A 19482-nucleotide genomic window follows, 5' to 3' on the forward strand; every position below is an offset into this window, starting at 1 on the left:
ATAACTTCTTTCTTTGCACAATTATGTGCATATTCACTTCTTTTGGATGATTCACCTAATAAAACGCAAATAGAGAAAAACAAACGTAATATAATAATTTGCAAGAATATAAGCAATTACTAGGATGGATTCGACACTAAATATATGCAAAATATGCACTTAATAGGGAACCGATCCTATGGACATGTGCAACACGTTTTTAGGAAAAGGGGAACCGATCCTATGGACATGTGCAACACATATGAGTTAGATACCATATATATGTGGGCAACCGATCCTAGTACCTAGTCAACCTAATTTTAGGAAGCTACTGTGACTATGCACAGTACTCACATGGAGGTAGAACCGAAACTTGTTTTGGAAGAACCATTAAACCCATAATTTTTGATCAATCGCATAGCTCTTGAAAGTCATATGAACCAATTCTAAACTTGTTTGGAAGCGTGGTAAATCGGTTTCAAGTCAGTAAGTATGAAAGAGGACTTACAAAGAAAGGATGTCGACACACTTTGAACACGTGCAGTAATGCGTATATTTTTTATTGTTCAAAGATATTCCTTAACGGCTAAGAAGGAAGTAAATCCCAGGATCGAAATTAAAAAAATTTAGAATCTTTTAATTAAGGTTTTTAATTATATATGGAAAATAAGAATTAGTAATGTGCATTTGCTAGTTAAAGATTTTCCAAGGAGATTTTCGATTATTATTTTGGACAGAGCATTCTCAGGAATTATGAAAACCGAATATGGAAATTATTATAGAATATCTTGAGAATATTTTCGGTTTTGGAAATTCCTTGGTGTCCAAACTTCCTTGTCTATAAATACTTGAAGTTTTCATTTCGGTCAAACTAATCCTTCGTGACAATAAACTTCCTCTGTTGTACTGTTACTGGTGAAGCCGCCTATTCAGAGAAGAGAGTAACCTAATTAGGCGAAATTTCTTACAGCCGCTCAGTTTAAAGTCTTCTTTGGGATTGAGAAGCTCTAGCGCGTACCGTTGGTGGGAAACTAGATAATTGCGGTTTATCTTTTTTTTTTCATATTGATTTGATTGACTAACGGCGGTTGAACTTTGATTGCACCTAGTTTGTTTATGCTACAAAATCTTCTCTTCTGTTATAATATTCACTCAAACAAGTTCAAGGTTTCGACAGGGATCTTTAGACTGTTGTTATTGCTAAAGACGATCTTGATAATCCATTGTTAACAGACTCCGTTCTGTGTGTGATTGATCACAAGAGATTCAATTAGTTGTGTGCAGGTGTTTATTGAAGATCTAAGAAGATTTGAAGACAAAGAAGAGATAGAAGATTTCTGATTTGGTTATATAAATCTTTGGTGTGCAAAATACTTGTTTCAGTAAAAGAGGATCCAACTATAATCGATTTATCCTTGTGGTATTTTGATAGAATAGTTGTGTAGATCGGCATCAATATGTTTCCTTGGGATTAAAGGTATTGATTGCAAAATCTTAACAATTACCTTTTGGTAATTGAACATAAGATAGATCTTGGAACCTGGAAAAGGAGTTTATGTTAAGATAAACATAAGAGCCTTTGTTCAACTCATATCACTAGGTTGAAGAGAGTTGATACCAAACAGATTTGTTGTTCTTTTACTGTTTGGAATACGAACCAAAGGAATTGGTCCAAGTACGTGACTTGTTTACAGGTCGGAGGCGTGGGAATACAGATGGATCTAGGTGAACTATAGGTTTGGTTGCTTGGTCTCAACTATACGAAGTTGGTTTATTTTGTATAGCGGCTTAATCCTGAGAGTATTCAATTCTGGACAAGGTCCCGGGGTTTTTCTGCATTTGCGGCTTTCCTCGTTAACAAAATCTTGTTGTGTCATTTACTTTGTATTTCCGCATTATAATTGTTTTATTATAATTAAAATAAGTTACACAAACGTTAATTCCTATTTACTTGATAAGAAATCCTATTGTGTTTGGTTAAGTCCGAACCTTTGTATCAAGTAAACACACTTCGTTGTTGTATTGTCTCGATCTCGTATTCGTAGACGATCACACGAAGTGTGAACCGATTTGTTGTATTGTCTCGACTCAGTCCATAGAGAATCACTTTCGGAGAAAGGACTTATAGGAAGGAAAAGTTTTATCTTGAGGTATATTTGGGTACCCTCGCCTTTTCAATTGGTATCAGAGCATGCAAACACGAAAATATCTAACAATATGTGTTTGGAGCGATCCAACCTATAAGAAATGAGTCAAAGTAAGATTAAGCGAAAGCGAAAATTATTGAAAGACTCAGTTAACGTATCACAAGAGGTTTTTAAACCACCTTCAGAATCATAGGTTACAAACTCTAAGTTGGAAGAGATTCGTGAGCACTTGTTGTCTAACGAAATTATCCTATGTGTGGATAGTGAGAAAGTAAATGAACTTCAGGTTACTTTACAATTAAAGACTACTGAATGTGAAAGGCATCGTCTAAACTACGAAAAGTTGAAGGAAAATGATTCTCAACATATACAGAATCTTGAGGATAAAGTAAGTGCTAGTCTCTCTCAAATAGAACTGTTAAAAAGGGAACGTGATGCTGCTCTTGAAAAAATTCTTTTGTTGGAAGAGAAACTTGTTGAATCTGATGCAAGGATTAACTCTCAACAAAAGAGTTTTGAAGAGAAATAAGGTGTATATCTCTCACAAGAAAAACGCCTTGAGGCTGATCTAGCCAGTGCTCTTGATAAAATCAAGACGTTGGAAGAAGAAAATTTGGAACTGAAAAAATCCAATGAAAGCTCAAACAAGTTAACCTCAATGTTAGAAGCAAGTAAAAATCATCGTGATGCACGAGGATTGGGCTATAAAGGAATAGATGCTTCAAATATTAACAAAGAGTTAAAATTTGTTAAAGCTACAAATTCTTCTCAACCAGAGGCTTCCACTGATGACAAAGATGCTCATATTTCTTGTAAAGAAGAAAAGTCTGTCAAGCCTAAGAATAGTGTTCAACCAGCAGTAATCAAAGAAAGCTTTTCTACTAATGTGAAGGAAGCAACAACGTTGAACAAAGATAAGAAGAAGAAGAAGAAGAAGACTCGTCGATCTCCAATCCAAGAGGATCCACAAAAAGGTAACATTAAAACTTATACTTCGTATATTTATACTAAGCATTGTTTTTATTATGGTAATAAAGGACACTTGCAATGGGGATGAAAAGTTCGTAAGATGCAAGATGAACTTTATTTTGTATCAAACGAATTGGATAAGTTTTCTCCTCATAAGAACTCAGATCGTTATTTCCCTAAGTTTAGGAAAAAGAATTATTATAATGATAGTTCAAATTTTGCATATCACTCGACAAGGTCATCTCATGAAATACCCAATTATAGAAAGAGAGATGACGTTTCAAATGCAAAGACAAGATTTGATGTTCCAAATTGGATAAAGGATGTTTCGCAAAGTATTCAAAAGGACAATCGTCCTAATGGTATGAAGGAGAAAGCTTCTCTTGCGAAAACAAACTCTAAATGGGTCCCGAAGTCCTCCTTATCCAAGAAGGGACCAAAAGTTAGTCATAAGAATGACTCTCAGCTGTTAATTTTTGGTGACAATAATTACAAGAGTCTTCTTGAAAGGCTAAAGAAAGACATTATGTCTGAAATCTCTTGTACTAGTAAAGGTTGTGATAATGACACTCTTCATCACAAGTCAAAGAAGAAAAACAAGAGATGGAACAAGAGAAAACAAACCAAGCAAGAGGTCAAGAATGATGATCCTGTCTTAGTCACTCGTGATGAAAAAGACAAGGATCAACTCAAGACAACCTAGTTGTGTTGGAATGTGCATGCTCGTGCTTGTGCTCAATCTTATGAAGGGTGAGGAAGCACGTAAAACTGAGCACATGATATCTCGGGAAAATATATGACTAATTAACATCTTTAGAAGATTTCTTTTCTTCTATACTCATACTTTCTCTATCTATATTTGAGTTTTGATAGAAACGGTAATTTGAACTTTATGATGTTGATATCTACTGATCATATATGTGTAGCTCTTGTTTTTACGGTTAAAACGAGCCAAAAATCACTAAATTCGGACATCATATGCAAAAGTTATGTCAAAAACAGTTTAGTATTGTGATCCTTCACTCACAACACATGGGTACCGATCCTCGTGAGAGGTGCAACACAGGGTACCGATCCTAGTGAGAGGTGCAATACGAAGGAGTGTAAAACTGTTTTGCCTATAACTTCTTCGTCTGAACTCGGAATGACCTCATTCTTTTTGAGTTGGTTTCATAATTAAATTTTCTACAAAATTGAAGTAATTGCAATACTTGATTTCATGTTGAATATTTATGGTGTATTGCAAATTGATTTATGAGATGTATGTTTACGGTTTTCTAACCTTGATATTCGATCTCAAAATGTTGTGAACCCTTATGGTTTGGGTAACTTTTTGATTTAGCAGGATTAAGTTATATCCCATGTTAGTAGGATTTATCAAAGGATCATGAGGGGTTTTGATAGGAACAATATGTGAAAAGTCACAATATGTTGAATCGGTTTTGGTTTAGCATAAAAGCATATGTGTTTCGCAGGTTTTCAACTTTTGATTGCAATAGTTAAAACCCGATTTTCAACCTTTCTCTGGTAAAGGTTGGTTGTTGTTATTCTTTTGTTTTGCATAAGGATGACAACATAATGGTATTTCGATATCAATTCTCCCTGGAAGAAGAAGATGCGATCATATTGGAGAAGTTGGATGCGAAATTGAGGTAACAATCTTGTTAGTTAATTTTTTTCCTGTTTAAGAAAAGCCTAATGTTATTGCTTATATCTTTTTGCTTTTTCTTAACAAAATTTCGTTACAATTGATGCATTTATTCCATTATGTGTGTATGGATGTGTGTTTGAATCAATTGGTTCCGGTTAAGAAAAACTATTGTTATCTTACTTTGTTGTGTGGTATCAATCGTTTAAGCTTACAAAATTTTACGGTGCATTTGCAGTGCTTTAATGTTTATGTTGTTTCAATTGCTTCCAGTTGAGGTGAATAATTATGCACGTTGATTTGTTTTGGTTTGTATGAATTATTTATGGTTTGACAAAAGAATATGTTGACGGGATGAGTTGTTTAGTCCAATTCGATTCCGGATAAGATAAACTAAGTTAATTCTGATCTTAGTTAGACTTATCAAAGTGGAGGTTTCAGTTATTCAAGTCTAATCGAATGCCTAAACAAGGAAATTCTAGTTAACTAACCTAGTATTTGGCTTGTTTAAAATTTAAAGGTCTAAGTTATATGGATAATTAGAACCTGATGAGAAAAATGGAGTTTATCTTTGTTTTGGTCTTATCGAATGAAGCGGTTGTATTTATACAATCGGTTTAGCAAAGGAACTAATGTGATTAATTGATTTTTGGTTTGCTAAACTAGTTGGGAAAATTGCTTCGGGAAATTGTTTCCATGACAACATATCAAAACATAATTACTTTGTAGTTTCAGTTTTGATATTGGTTATCAAAAATGGTGTGTGGAACCCTCGTGCTTGACTCAACAGGTTGCAAGTCTATTTTGAGATTTGTAAGATCTTTTCCGTGTTGTCCTTTATTTTTTCGTTTCTTTGTCATTTTGTGACAAAAAGGGGAGAAATATATAGAGTAAACAAGTGATGCTGGTGTCAATTTATATTGATTGGTGTCACTAGGGAAGAGGACAATGGTGCTTGAACGTTTATCTAACGAATGAGGAAAAGCATATACTGAGAGGGAGTAACATATCATATGATTTGGTATAACAAAGACGTGAGGATTGCAAATCTACCTATCTCACCTTTAGGGGGAGTATGAGCTTTGTTATTATAATGTCAACAGCTGTTGCATTTTTAAGGATTGAATGTATGCTGGTTATGTGTTGTTGAATTCGAGAATCAAGCGTATGTGTAATGAATTCTTGTAATTTGTTTATCCATATGATTGTAAGAGTTTTGTCACTAAAATTGACAAACAGGGAGATTGTTAGAGCATAGCTCGGTTGAACCCACCAAGCGTTGGTATGTCAAGTTTGGTTGTCATATTTTAGTGAACCAAACTCATTTAAGAGTCGCTTGATTAAATGTACTAGAGTCAACTTCGTATAGGTTAGCTTGAAAGTATTAGGATATGAGACATTACAAGTATTGCGAAGACTTGAAGAAGTGAAGAAGTATAGAGCTACAACCACAACATCATCCTTCCACTTGAAGTTAGTGATTTTTGACTTGAACTGTTTCATTCCCTAACGTATCTTTCAAACGTGCATATTGAAAAAAAAACTGCGAAGCATGAACACTCTAGATAGACATGATATTAAGGAATTCAATACGAGGTTTATTGCTTAACCATTAAACTTTGTAGATAAGACATCAACATAATCGTATGAATGCTATTGTGATTATATATGGGTATGAGGTGAGGATTTCATCCTAGGAAACAATGTTGTTACATGTGTTTTAAGGAAGTAAGTTCATGAACATTGTTTGTGAACCGAAAAGGAAATCGCTAGGCGTTATTGGGGATGTTCTTCATTGCATATCTTATGAAGACAAATATGTGTGATTAGTATAACCGCTCATGGCTTGTTTGTGTTCTTGGTAAAACCATTCACATGAGGCCTGACTTTTGTATTGGTATGACTTTTATTAGTGAAACCGATCTTAAGTATTCACCTGTTGGTATGATCGAGTTTGTGTAGTTTGTAAGGCCTAACACTGGGTAAAGGGGAACCGAACCTAGTAAGAGGTGCAACACATCACAAAGGGGGATCGATCCTTGTATGGGGTGCAACAAGGTTTATAGCAGAAAGGGGAACCGATCATATGGACATGTGCAACACGTTTTTAGGCAAAGGGGAACCGATCCTATGGACATGTGCAACACATATGAGTTAGATACCATATATATGTGGGGAACTGATCCTAGTGCCTATTCAACCAATTTTTGGAAGCTAGTGTGACTATGCACAATACTCACATGGTGGTAGAACCGAAACTTGTTTTGGTAGAACCATTAGACCCATGATTTGTGATTGAGAAGTTCTTAATCAATCGCATAGCTCTTAAAAGTGATATGAACCAATTCTAAACTTGTTTGGAAGTGTGGTAAATCGGTTTCAAGTGAGTAAGTATGAAAGAGGACCTACAAAGAAAGGATGTCGACGCACTTTGAACACGTGCAGTAATGCGTATATTTTTTATTGTTCAAAGATATTCCTTAACGGCTAAGAAGCAAGTAAATCCCAGGATCAAAATTAAATACGTTAAGAATCTTTTATTTAAGGTTTTTAATTATATATGAAAAATAAGAATTAGTAATGTGCATTTGCTAGTTAAAGATTTTCCAAGGAGATTTTCGACAATTATTTTGGACAGATCATTCTCAAGAATTATGAAAACCGAATATGGAAATTATTATAGAATATATTGAGAATATTTTCGGTTTTGGAAATTCCTTGGTGTCCAAACTTCCTTGTCTATAAATACTTGAAGTTTGCATTTCGGGCAAACTAATCCTTCGTGACAGTAAACTTCCTCTGTTGTACTGTTACTGGTGAAGCTGCCTATTCGGAGAGGAGAGTAACCTAATTAGGAGAAATCTCTTACGGCCGCTCAGTTTAAAGTCTTCTTTGGGATTGAGAAGGTATAGCGCGTACCCTTGTTGGGAAACTAGATAATTGCGGTTTATCTATTTTTTTCATATTGATTTGATTGACTAACGGTGGTTGAACTTTGATTGCACCTAGTTTGTTTATGCTTGAGAATCTTATCTTATGATATAAGATTCACTCAAACTAGTTCAAGGTTTCGACCGGGATCTTTAGACTGTTGTTAGTGCTAAAGACGATCTTGTGATAATCCATTGTTAACAAATTCCGCTCTGTGTGTGATTGATCACAAGAGATTCAAGGAGTTGTGTGCAGGTGTTTATTGAAGATTTTGAATATAAAGAAGAGATAAAAGATTTCTGACTTGGTTATATAAATCTTTGGTGTGTACAATACTTGTTTCGGTAAAACAGGATCAGACTATAATCGATTTATCCTTGTGGTATTTTGATAGAATAGTTGTGTAGATCGGCATCAATACGTTTCCTTGGGATTAAAGGTATTGATTGCAAAATCTTAACGATTACTTTTTGGTAATTGAACATAAGATAGATCTTGGAACCTGGCAAAGGAGTTTATATTAAGATAAACATAAGAGCCTTTGTCCAACTCATATCACTTGGTTGAAGAGAGTTGATACCAAACAAATTTGTTGTTCCTTTACTGTTTGGAATATGAACCAAAAGAATTGGTCCAAGTACGTGACTTTTTTACAGGTCGGAGGCGTGGGAATACATACAAAACTAGGTGAACTATAGGTTTAGTTGGTTGGTCTCAACTAAACGAAGTTGGTTTATTTTGTATAGCGGCTTAATCCTGAGAGTATTCAATTCTGGACAAGGTCCCGGGGTTTTTCTGCATTTGCGGTTTTCCTCGTTAACAAAAACTTGCTGTGTCATTTACTTTGTATTTCCGCGTTATAATTGTTTTATTATAATTAAAGTAAATTACACAAACGTTAATTCCTATTTACTTGATAAGCAATCTTATTATGTTTGGTTAAGTCCGAACCTTTGTATCAAGTAAACATACTTCGTTGTTGTATTGTCTCGATCTCGTATCCATAGACGATCACACGAAGTGTTAACCGATTTGTTGTATTGTCTCGACTCAGTCCATAGACAATCACTTTCGGAGAAAGGACTTATAGGAAGGAAAAGTTTTAGCTTGAGGTATATTTGGGTACCGTCGCCTTTTCACAACTATTGCATCCCTTTGATCAGATGTATATGTATTCTTAGGGTACTGTGGTAGTTTCCTTCTTGAAAAATGAGTTGACAAAGGTTTCAAGGGAACTCACTGCGCAAGTTAACAGAAATCTATGTCTCTTCCAGGTAATTTTATTGTCTAAATGCTTGTAAGATAAGATTCTTACTAAACTTTTTGTTTGCATAGGTTTGGGTATATGAGCACTTCCCTACTTTGGTGAAATCCAACCCCCACGTCAAAGTGAACACTAAGATTGCGATTAATAAGCCAAGAGGACAGAAATACACTTTTAGTGGTGCTCAGGATAGGGATATGCCGCAACAGCTTATCAACATGCGAATCGCCTTGGAAAAATTGACTGCGGATGAGGTAATATTTGATCTGTATAGAGATGCTATAAATGAAGGTTTAATCCAAAGGAGAGATGATGTTGCATTCTACTACGGTCCCTTGTTGTACACCCATGGATTTTCAATGTACGATCCATATCGGGTAATGCGACAAGTGGGTTACGTCCAAGAAGAACCCCATATCGGTGATGATCAGTTCTTTAAAGTGGTAAGGGAGGACTGCAGCACGTCCCAAAAAAGTATTGGCGTCCATTACGCTCCAGTGCCAGGTAAATCTCATTGGAACAGAAGAAGTGAGTGTAAAGTCGATACGAGTTTTTTGGACGAGGTGACGAAAGGTTATGAAGATCATGAAAATTATATTTCGTGGTACTTGGGTTTTGCTCGTCCTACTGTGATTAGGGAACATACTGTTGAACAATCGGCTCGTAGGAGGAAGATGCCACTGAAAGACCCAACAACAAGTCTTAAGAACTTTGTAAGTATTTTAGAGTTGTTCTTATTACTTTAAGATAACATTATCGAATTAGTCTATTAATTGTTTGTTGTTTATTTGAAAAGAGAAGGAGCATTTGAAGACCCTTGTGAAGATGATGTATTGCGCGCGAGACAGAAGAGAGCCTTTGTCGATTGAAGAGCAAACTAAGCACATTGACTATGCTAGCAATGTTGACAATGAGGATACCGACGAATTGTTCGAGCAAGCTAATGCTGAACTAAAGAGGGAAGCACAAGCCAAGATGAATGCTGAAAAAAAGAGGGCTCGTACCCGTGGTGGTGGTAGTGGTAGTGGTTGTGATAATGCTAAACGGGGTCGTGGTCGTGGTGGTGAATGAATTCATTTCTAGTTTATTTCTTTATATTGTGGTAGACAAATGTTAAGGTTAATGGTTGGACAAATATTTTTTTTAAAGTTTATGGGACGTATGTTTTTGTATTTTGGAAAAATGTTGGATTTCTAGTTGTTGAGTGAATGGTGTTTTTAGCTATGTTAAGTTTCAATAATTCCGCCGGCAGGGTATTCAGTAGATGTTTTGTTAAGTTACAGTGCCGACTAACCCAGGGCCGGCAAGGTTGTGAACTGGCAGACTGCCGGCCCTGACAGCAGAAGAAGAAAGATACCAGGGTCGGCAAGGTAAGAAAATACATACCTTTCCGACTATTAAATAGTTGACAACGTAATGAACAAATTCTGTGCCGATTAAAAAGAGCAGAAAATGACCTTCTCCTGTGTTACAAAAATTATAAAGTCGGCTGGGTAAGAAAATTACAACCCCGCCGACTATAAGTTAGTCGACAATGTATTAAACAAGTACCTTGTCGGAGGTATGCAGCTGAATATAACCTTCTCATGTGTTACAAAAATCATAAGGTCGGCAGGGTAAGAAAATTACTACCCTACCGATTATGTGTTAATCGACATTGTATTAAACAAATACCTTATTGGCGGTATGCAGCTGAATATGACGTCTCTTGTGTATGAAAATTTTCATCACCGGCAGGGTAAGAAAATTAAAACGCTGCCAACGTATGTTAGTCGGCATGCTATGGAAACAAAAACCTAGCCGGCGAATTCAAAATTCAAATTTTGACAAGTACAATTGCATTGATTAACTACCATAACGGCCATATTTTGGCACCATCCTATAAATACACTAGTTTTCTGTACGAAACAACATACACATAGTTCCATATACTCTCCAAAGCTCATATCATCATATACTCTTTCTAAATCTCCCAATACCTCTACATACAAAGCAATGGCATCATTTGATTCAAATGAAGATCTATCCATCACCAAAGCATGGTACGCGGAAACTCGAGTTATAAATCAGTCCTCCGTAAGGGTAGATGCCGTAACCTTTTGGGAAAGGGTATATAACAAATATATGCAATATTTTGGGAATCCTAATGGAAGAAGTGTTCAACAAGTCCACGCTAAGCACCAAGTCATCGAAAATGCGATACTTGCTTTTTTTGCTATCCAAAAACGGATTTTGAACGCTACCCACTTTAACTTGTCCATTGAACAATTTGTAAGTATTTTTTTGGTTTATTTTACGTAATCCATGTTGTTTGATCTTCTTATTAAACACCACTAACAAAGTAAGTTTGTGTTTTGTTTTGTAGCATGAAGTCGTGAAAGCGTGCTACTTAGAGGAAAAGGGGGAAGCATTCGTATTCGATGCAAGCTACCACTTCATGGTATCCAAGATTCCGGAGTATGCCCCGGAGATGATGGAGGGTGAATGGGACTCTGATTCCTCCGAAGAAGATTGATGGTTTTAGAAGATTTTGTGTAGGTTTTGTGGTAGACCTCTATGTAAACCACACGAGGCTATAAATCATCCACTAGGGTCGCCTATGGGTCCAAAGGCTTGATGCACATGCTAAGTGCATTCGTTGTTCCAACGACAAGGAGTTAGATTTTATGTTTCAATCAATGTAGTAACAAAAATTTCATGAATAAAGTGAATTACATCCTCCCATACTTTGTTTTCTATTGGGTATAACTAAAGTTCGGCAAGGTTACATTGCCGACTATTAGACAATCGACAATGTTAGAAATTATTTATGTGCCGACTATTAGTCAGCCGACAGGGTAAGAAATATTTATATGCCGACTATATGATAGCCGACAGTGTAGGAAATATTTATATGCCGACTATAACAGATGGCCCAGGATGGTCGGCACCATATTCATTCGTAGACCTTGCCGACTTTTTACATTTTCAGAATCAAAATTTTTGATTGAAATCATAAGACAAAAGGTTTAATCTACTGAATTCATAATTTCATAAGTTTTAACCTAAACTCAATTAATTAAGCTAATCAAATTTTTTAGTGTTAATTACAAGGGTATATTAGCCATTTAGAAAATACAAGGTTAAGGGGTGGCTTGTTTTACTTCAAAATGACCCAGGTTTTGTCTCTTTAGGTATACCCCAATTAATCTGGATATTCCCCAATTTGGCAAGATTCATTATTCCGTAACGGCTTAGAACCCTACCCCTTCGAGTCTCCTAATGTAACACCAAATAAACCTTTCACAATCCTTCATTCTCACAAAATTGTCTATATTGAACCTAGAGAAAAATGCTTTTGAGCACAACACTAAACCCTAATTCTCTGACTAGGGTTATAGTGTTACACCAAAATCTGTTTGTGAAGGATTACAACAACGAGATATAAAAAATTGAGAAAGAACTGAGCAAGGTATATAGAATCAAAAATCCTAAAAGCGTTCTTAGTTTCTTTTTCGTTTTTCGCTTTTCTTTGATCTGTTAGGATTTAAAAATTTCATATATTTGTTGTTGTAGCGACTGGGGTCAAGAATGGGAAGTAGAAACACAGTGTTTGGACTAAGGATAACAAGAGAAGGAGACCGTGAAAAATGGGAACTTAACCGTGCATTTTCTCAAAAACCGAAATTTAAGTTTGCTGAAGGTAGTTTAATTGGCACCTTTCTTAAAAAATTTAGGGTTTGTAATTTGGATTTTTTGAAATTGCAGGCCAAAGATAATTTGTAAGTTAATCTCACTTGATCCTTAAAATTTGTTAATCATTCATGTAGTGTACTGCACAATTTTTTTTGTTGTTGATTTGATTGACTAACGGTGGTTGAACTTTGATTGCACCTAGTTTGTTTATACTTGATAATCTTCTCTTCTGATATAAGATTCACTCAAACTAGATCAAAGTTTCGACGGGGATCTTTAGACTGTTTGTAGATCTAAAGACGTCTTGTGATAATCCATTGTTAACAGACTCGTTCTGTGTGTGATTGATCACAAGAGATTCAAGTTGATTGTGTGCAGGTGCTAATTGAAGATCTCGGAAGATTTGAAGACAAAGAAGAATTTGAAGATTTCTGATTTGGGTTCATAATCTTTGGTGTGCACAATACTTGTTTCGGTAAAAGAGGATCCAACTATAATCGGTTTATCCATGTGGTATATTGGATTGATTAGTTATGTAGATCGGCATCAATACGTTTATCTGTGATTCAAAGTATTTATTGCAAAATCTTAACAATTACTTTGGTAGTTGTTGATAAGACAGATCTAAGAACCTGACAAAGGAGTTTATTGGGATAAACGGAAGAGCCTTTTGACGAACTCACATCACTTGGTTGAAAAGAGTTGATACCAAACAGATTTGTTGTTCCTTTACTGTATGGAATACGAACCAAATGAATTGTTCCAAGTACGTGATTTATAACAAGTTGGAGGCGTGGGAATACAGACGGAACTAGGTGAACTATAGGTTTAGTTGCTTGGTCTCAACTATACGAAGTTGGTTTGATTTTGTATAGCGGCTTAATCCTGAGAGTATTCAATTCTGAACAAGTTCCCGGGGTTTTCTGCATTTGCGTTTCCTCGTTAACAAAATCTTTCTATGTCATTTACTTTTATTTTCCGCAATTATAGTTGTTATTATAATTTAAAGTAAATTACACAAATGTTAATTCCTATTTACTTGATAGTAATCCTATTATGTTTGGTTAAGTCCGAACCTCTTATCAAGTAAACATACTTCGTTGTTGTATTGTCTCGATTTCATATCCATATACGATCACACGAAGTGTGAACCGGTTAGTTGTATTGTCTCGACTCAGTCCATAGACAAACACTTTCGGAGAAAGGACTTATAGGTGGAAAAGTTTTAGATTGAGGTACATTTGGGTACCCTCGTCTTTTGAATTGGTATCAGAGCAGGCAACCACGAAAAGATCTAACAATTTGTGTTTGGTGCGATCCAACCTATAAGAAATTGAATCCATGTCTGATTCAGTTAACGTTATGCAAGATTATGAATACTCAAAAGTTGAAGATGTTACTACTTCGTTGACTCATGATCCAGGGGTTGCGAAAACATCTAGGTCTATCTATGATGAAAGAGAATATGCTGATAAAGAGTTGATAAAACTCCTAAAGCCTAAAATCTCTGTGTTCTAGAGTGTTGATATTAAAGACAGAGTCAAATCTTCTTAAATAGAAGATCAGAGATAAAGACATTGAACTGAATAGTCTGGCCAAAGAGAATAAGGATCTCACTGTCAAACTAGAATCTCTTGGTAAATCTTTTACTTTTGATAAAAAGACACGTCCTATGACTCTGACTAATGATGCTGTTGTGATTTCTTCTGATGTTGAGGAAACTAAAAGTCCTTGCTCGACTTTTACAGATTGTGATAAAACAGGTTTTCACATCTGAAACAGATCAAGATGATGGTAGTTTGCCTAACTACATCAAGTCAGAAGAGGATAAGAAACCATATTTTAGATCTACTGATGATCAAACGAAAACTTGTGCAAAGGAAACTTTGAATCGATTCCATGTTTGTGATCTTAAGGAATAGAACTTTCATTCACTTGGCAGGAAACTTATACTTCTTCAGAATACTGTGGTAAAAATATTGAAAGAAGTTTCTTGTCTTAGAAAACTGAAAGATCATTCCTCAGTAGAAAGACAGATTATACCACTACCCGATAAGATCAACTCAAAAGAATCAGAGGAAAGAGTTGATAATCTCTTCTGGAAAAAGGTTCCTCCTCACCCATATCGAAACAATTCTTGTTTTGATGAAGAACGACTCTAGAAGAAAGTGAAAGAGAGAATCTCTGCCAAAAGAAACAATCAGGAATTTCCGATAATTGTTTCAGATAATCACACTGATGTGGATCATAAGGAAGTCCTTAGAATGAGAAAATCTTATGAAAATCTCATTGAAAGAATTAATAGAGATTTATCTATCTCTGAGAATTCTCACTTCAGTAAAGTTTATCCACATGATCATATCTCTAGAGTTAGAAAAGATCATCATCTTGGGAGAAGATATTTTGGGCATAAATTCCCTAAGAGAAACATGAACTATATTTCTGATACTCTCTGTAAGCTAGAAAAAGCTTAACCCGATGCAACCTAGTTGTATCAAAATTGTGCACTCTCATCCTCTTTCGTGCTCTTATTCATGGATGAGAAAGGAACAATAAAATCGGAGCACATTTGTTTGTGTAGCTGTTTATCAGAAAAGTTGTGACACTTTATGGATAGCTGCGAATCCATGGTTGTCTGAAAAATGTTCATGATTAACATGATCTTCCAAAATAGGTTTTATTTAGAATTTTTGAATTTTAATAAACCTTCCAGCTTGAGAAGTTCGGACAAAGGAAACAAAATATATTCTTTAATATTTTCGGATTCCCCTGATATCTTTCAGTCCGAAAGTTGTCTCATATTAAAGGGAAACTATCTCTTGCCTATATTCTGATACCCTGATCAATCCTTTTTATATATATAACCGAGCATGCCTCCAATAACTCGCAGTATCTCAAAAGCTAATAAGGAGGAAGCTCTAAAGGTTAAAGATTGTCAGGGAATCAATACAGAGAGGAAGAAGAAAAACATACAAATATAATGTCTGATTATGATTCTGATAGTTCAGTTGGATCACAAGATGAGTCATGTCTGTTGGCTTACAACTTACAAGATCCAACCAAAACCAAGTGGATTCGTTCTGATAGTATGATAGACTATATCCAAGTTTTTGATGAACTAAGAACCAATATCATAATAACGGTTCGAAATCAAGATTGGCTCAAAGATAAGATTGAGGAAACAAAAGCTGATATTGCTGATATGAAGATTCAAGTTGAAAAACTTGAGAAACAAGAAGTGGTTGCAGACAAGTCTCTTGAGACATGCTTCAAAAGTTTGAACACTAAAGAAACCTCAGTGAACAACAAGAGCACCACTAGAGATTAAGTTATATGCTGTAATACTTAATCCAGGAAAATAGACATCAATGTTTGATTTCTTTCAATAATTGTATAAGGTCTATTTTATGAATAAAACTATCTTATTATTATGAATAAAATTATTTGATTTATAATTTTTCATGTGATAGTTTTTGATTTACATAGCCTGTGCTTGAATACTTTATCTTATTGCTATGTATGTTTATGGGATGTTTGATTTCGGTTTTACTACTTGATATTTGATCTCATAATGTTGTGAACCCTTATGGTTTGGGTGACTTTTTGGTTTAGCAGGATTAAGTTCTAGCCCATGTTGGTAGGCTTTATCAAAGTATCATGAGGGGCTCCTGATTGAAACAATGTGTGAAAAAGTCACAATATGTTGAATCGTTTGGTTTAGCATAAAAGCGTATGTGTTTTAGGGTTTTCAACTTTTGCTTGCAATAGTTAAAAACCGGTTTTCAACCTTTCTCTGGTAAAGGTTGGTTGTGGTTATTCTTTTGTTTTGCATAAGGATGACAACATAATGATATTTCGATATCAATTCTTCCTGGAAGAAGATGCAAACATATTGGAGAAAAGGATGCGAAATTTGAGGTAACAATCTTGTTAGTTTATTGTTTTCCTATTTAAGAAAAGCCTGATTTTATTGCGTATATCTATTGCTTTTGCTTAACAAAATTTCGGTACAATTGATGTTTTATTCCATTATTTATGTATGGATGTGTGTGTGATTCAATTGGTTCCGGTTAAGAAAAACTATATTCTGTGGTATCAATTGTTTAGGCTTACAAAATTTCAGTGTAATTGTATTGCTTTAATGTCTATGTTATTTCAATTGCTTCCGGTTGAGGTGAATAATTATGCAAGTTGATTTATTTGGTTTGTATGAATTATTTATGGCTTAACGAAAGAAAAGGTTTATGGGATGAATTGTTAGTCCAATTCAATTCCGGATAAGAGAAACTAAGTTAATTCTGATCTTAGTTAGACTTATCAAAGTGGAGGTTTTGGTTATTCAAGTCTAATCGAATGCCTTAACAAGAAATGCTAGTTAACTAACCTAGTACTTGCCTTACTTAAAAATTAAAGGTCTAAGTTATATGGATAATTATAACCTGATGAGAAAAATAGAGTTATCTTTATTTTGGTCTTATCGAACAAGCGATTGTTTGTACAATCGGTTTAGCAAATGACCTAAATTGGTTAGTTGATTTTTGGTTTGCTAAACTATTAGGGAAAATTTCTTCGGGCAATTGTTTCCTTGGTAACATATCAAAACAAAATTACTTTGTAGTTTCGGTTTTGATATTGGTTATCAAAAATGGTGTGTGGAATCCTCGTGCTTAAGTCTATAGGTTGCAAGTCTATTGAGATTTGTAAGATCCTTTCGGTTTGTCCTTTATTTTTTTCGTTTCTTTGTCATTTTGTGACAAAAAAGGGGAGAAATATATGGAGTAAACAAGTGATACTGGTATTGATTGGTATCACTAAAGGAAAGGACATTGGTTCTTAAACGTTTATCTAACGAAAGAGTAAAAGCATAGACTAAGGGGGAGTAGCATATCATATGATACTTGTAGTTATATGGACTATAAAGGAATAACAAAGACGTGCGGATTGATAAAATCTACCTATCTTACCTTTAGGGGGAGTATTAGCTTTGTTATTATAATATCAACAACGACATTTATGGATTCAATGTATACAGGTTATTGTGCTGTTGAATTCGGGAATCAAGCGAATGTGTAATGAATTCTTGTAATTTGTTTATATATATGATGTAATAGTTTTGTCAATAAAATTGACAAAAGGGGAGATTGTTAGAGCATAGCTCGGTTGAACCCACCAAGCGTTGGTATGTCAAGTTTGGTTGTCATATTTTAGTGAGCCAAAACTCATTTAAAGAGTCGCTTGATTATATATTAGAGTCAACTTCGTATAGGTTAGCTTGAAAGTATTAGGATATGAGACATTACAAGTATTGAGATGACTTGAAGAAGTGAAGAAGTAAGGAGCTACAACGACAACATCATCCTTCCACTTGAGGTTAGTGATATTTGACTTGAACTGTTTCATTCCCTAACGTATCTTTCAAGTCGTGGATATTGAAAACATAACATCGAAGCATGAATGATTATACTCTAGTTAGACGTAGTATTAAGGAATACAATACGAGGTTTATTGCTTAACCATTAAACTTTTTATATAAGACATCGACATAATCGTTTGAATGCTATTGTGATTATGTATATAAGGTGAAGATTTTATCCTAGGAAAGAATGTTTTACATTTGTTTAAAGGAAGTAAATTCTCATCAATAACTTGGACCTTTCAATTTTAAACAAGACAAATACTAGGTTAGTTAACTAGTATTTCTTGTTAATGCATTCGATTAGACTTGAATAACCGAAACCTCCACTTTGATAAGTCTAACTAAGATCAAAATTAACTTAGTTTCTCTTATCCGGAATCGAATTGGACTAAACAATTCATCTGGAAAACTTTTTTATTTTGTTAAGCCATAAACAATTCATACAAACCAAATAAATCAACTTGCATAATTATTTACCTCAACCGGAAGCAATTGAAACAACATAGACATTAAAGTACCACAATTGCACCGAAATTTTGTAAGCCTAACAATTGACACCAAACAATAAAGCAAGATAACAATACTTTTTCTTAACCGGAAACAATTGAATCACACTCACATCCACACACAAATAATGGAATAAAACATTAATTGTATCGAAATTTGTTAAGAAAAAGCAATAAATGTATGCAATAAAATCAGACTTTTCTTAAACAGGAAAGCGATTAACTAACAAATTTGTTACCTCAAGTTCCGCATCCTCTTCACCCCATTGTGTTGTCATCCTCTCGCAAAAACATAAGAGCAACAACAAAAGCAACCTTTACCAGAGAAAGGTTGAAATGGTTTGAACTATTACATGTCAATAGTAATAGGCTAATACCAAAAACTCATATGTATACTATATGCACAACTTATGAGCAATAAATTGATAATAGTATAATCGTGACTCACATATGAGATTAATTGTCATCATCCTTTGATGATTATTTGATTAAGTAACCCAATAGGTTAGATATGAAATATGCTAAATCGAAAGTCACAAAGTCATAAAAAGGTAACTAACATGAGACCTAATTATCTCATATAACGATGACAACACGGAGCTACATGTAGTTGCAGGAAATCCTACACTACACCCCTCATATGATTTCATTGTTGATCATCTCATTTTTAGGTTTACACTCTTAATTTTATTGATTAATTTTTGAATGTTCTTACAAGAAAGATAAAGAAGTCAAGAATGATCTCTGCTCTGAACTTTCTCTCTCCTATTTACTTGTTTCTTACTCAAAAAGGATCCCCCCTTTCTTTACAACTCGAATGACTATTTATAAGGAAATACATAGTGGATGACAGCTAATCTGTCCTTTATTTTCGGATATGGTTTGCGACTTTCTCGCAACCTTACAATGTTAACTTAGCAAGCTCTCTAATTTTCACAAGACTATCA

The sequence above is a fragment of the Papaver somniferum genome, chromosome 7 (assembly GCF_003573695.1).
Source record: "Papaver somniferum cultivar HN1 chromosome 7, ASM357369v1, whole genome shotgun sequence".
NCBI classification, from domain to species: domain Eukaryota; kingdom Viridiplantae; phylum Streptophyta; class Magnoliopsida; order Ranunculales; family Papaveraceae; genus Papaver; species Papaver somniferum.